The sequence below is a fragment of the Solea senegalensis genome, linkage group LG2 (genome assembly GCF_019176455.1).
Source record: "Solea senegalensis isolate Sse05_10M linkage group LG2, IFAPA_SoseM_1, whole genome shotgun sequence".
Classification (NCBI taxonomy): Eukaryota; Metazoa; Chordata; class Actinopteri; order Pleuronectiformes; family Soleidae; genus Solea; species Solea senegalensis.
In genome coordinates this window covers 23,047,493-23,050,525 of record NC_058022.1, presented here as the reverse complement: position 1 = coordinate 23,050,525, position 3,033 = coordinate 23,047,493, and positions in this window count along the sequence as shown.

Genomic DNA, 3,033 nt, shown 5'->3' with positions numbered 1-3,033 from the left:
AATGTGAACTTTGAAATTGAAACCAAAATACAAAGCATAGAAATGAGACCAAAATCATATTTGTGGTTAATATTCAATGAAATGTTTTTTTTTTATCATCATAAAAGTATTTAATGTTGTCATTATTTTCTTGGACAATAATATATAAAATCCCTGAGTTCTTCAACAAGAACATTTTCTATTTTACAGAAAATGCTCTATCCAGTTCTTTTCACGCGGATGGAAAAAGTTTTTTGAAGAACAGGAAATTATGTTTATCCGCAACTTTACACCACATGACCCTGCCATGGTATAATAGAGCATTTTTTCCCATAAAATGCTAAATATAAAATACGGATACCAATTAGGTCCATGTACCTTTTGACCGTTTTGCACACACACACACACACACACACACTCAATTCAATTCAATTCAATTCAATTCAATTCAAGTGTAAAAAAAATCATTATGTAAAATACACAAAACAATATAAAATTGTATACAATTCATTAAGGGGACACACGGTGGTGTAGTGGTTAGCACTCTCGCCTTGCCCGGGTTCGAGCCCCGATTGGAACAAGGGCCTTTCTGCATGGAGTTTGTATGTTCTCCCCGTGTGTGCGTGGGTTCTCTCCGGGTTCTCCGGCTTCCTCCCACAGTCCAAAAACATGCAATGTGGGGATTAGGTGAATTGGACACTCTAAATTGACCATAGGAGTGAGTGTGAGAGTGAATGGTTGTTTGTCTCTAGTTGTGTGTGGCCCTGCGATGGACTGGCGAACTGTCCAGGGACGTCCTGGCTAATACGGATGTAAATCACAGGCCTATCACGTTCCATTTAATTTTATCTCATTATCTCTGGAAAATGGAGGAAAAATAGCTTGTTATCACGAGAAAACGGAGGAGAAAAATCTTCTAATCACAAGAAAACGGAGGAAAAGTATCTCGTTATCACAGGAAAATGGAGGAAATAAAATACGTATGAATGAACCTTTAGGGCTTCCGTAATAAATAACGAGAGTGATGCTAATGTATCATGGTCAACTGAGCAGTCGTTTGGCAAAACCCGGGCATGTCAGCCTCATGTTGGCATCTGCTTAAAATGTGCTGTGCGCTCACTCCAGGTATTACAGTACTGTTATATTCAAAAAGTTATAACTTTAAAAAAAGATACAAATCCACAGTTATGAATACGAATCCACAGTTGTGAATTTACGAATCTGCAGCTGTCACATAACTCATAGGGGCCCCAGGCATTGTGTATTGGGCGGAAGATTCATCGGTTTCACACACTGCGCAAGCTAGCACTGAATTAGCGCTGAGATGAATGGGGGTGAAGGGCCGTGGTGAAATTAGTTTCAGGTTGGATATGCAACGGACATTCGCTCCGTAGTGGAATTGAAACGGCACGAACGAGACACGTGACATTATTTCCCTTTCTCTCCCTGGCTCGGTCCATTGTGTCTCTGTGAAATCTTTAAGCCATGTTGTTGTTGTTGTTGTTGTTGTTGTTGTTGTTGTTTTTTGCTTTAACTTTATTACAAACACTTAAAGCCCTCACATTCTCCCAAGCATCATGCCATTAGTTATTTCTAATTTCTACATCAAGTTCATGTTCCCAGATTTGTTTCCAGTGAAGAGTGCTTATATTACCATAGTCTCTGAGAATATTGTGGAACAAGCTTATGGATTTGGGGGCTTCTGAACAAAAAAGCAATCTTTCTATGCAAGAATAACTTTGATTGAAAAGTAGTGTAGCACTTCTCTTGATATAGTCCCTTATCTGTAGATAAGTAAAAATCTTGTTTCTGAATTTTGTATTTTTCTGCAAATTGAGTGAAAGACGTCAGAGTGGGTCCATCAAATAAATCACACAAATTAGAGATGCCTTTGGTTGCCCAGATTCGAAAACCACTGTCTGCCGTACCTGGCAAAATTTTTTTTTAGATCACATAGAGAAATACAACGTAAATGAGCACTAAGCTGATACCTCCGGATGTCAGAAAGGTCAAGACTAAGTGACGTAGTGTAGCCATTTAGAGGCGTGCTCTCTTCTTGGCCCATATGAAGGAGCTAAACCAGCGATTCAGATTGGTAATAGTTTTATGCAAGAAGAGAATTGGGATCATTTGAATTGGGTATAATAACCTTGGGAGGATGTTCATTTTCAATAAAGCAATATAACCTAACCAGGAGATCGGAAGGACATTCCACCTCTCCAAATCCAGTTTTGTTTAAATCATTGATACAAAGACAAAACTGGCTTAATACTAAAATAATACATCTGCATATAAAATCTTTGCCACCCTTTTTTCTATCTTTCTCTTTTTAAAAATTAAAATCACTATTTCATACGTTTATTTTTCACTGAGTGAGTAATTTCCACTGAGTGGGTAATTTTTTCACTGGGTATGATTTTTTTCACTGGGTATGATTTTTTTCATAAAAGTAGTAATGTATTAATTTAGAATTATTAGTGATTTAAACAGAATAAATTCACAAGCAGTCACATTTCATTTTACATTACATGTCATTTAGCAGACGCTTTTATCCAAAGCGACTTACAATGGAATCAAGTACAATTAGCCAGGGGTGGAATCGAACTTGCGACCATGATGTCTTTGATACACAAGGTAGGGTCTTAACCACTGAGCCACTCCACCCCATTTTATAATTTATTTTACTATTACGTTATTATTGGCAAAAATATCAAGACAAAATTATTATACTTCATGTTCTAAAAGTGTAAAATCATCTGATTATATAATTGGTGTTTTTAATTTTACAAGAATTTATTTATTTCAATTTATATGAGGAGGTGGGTCAGCTATATGAAGGCTGCCATTTTAGACCTCCATGTTTATACGGTAGCCCACAATGGACACACCACACATCTTTTGAGTTGTGATGCTAACTGAACACTACATAGGTTCCCCAACACAACAACAACACTTATCAACTGTAACATGCAACTTATCTGATAATGTGTAAATGTTACAAACTGTAGCTTTAAAACAGATCGTAAAAGAACCATTTAAATGCAGCCGATGACG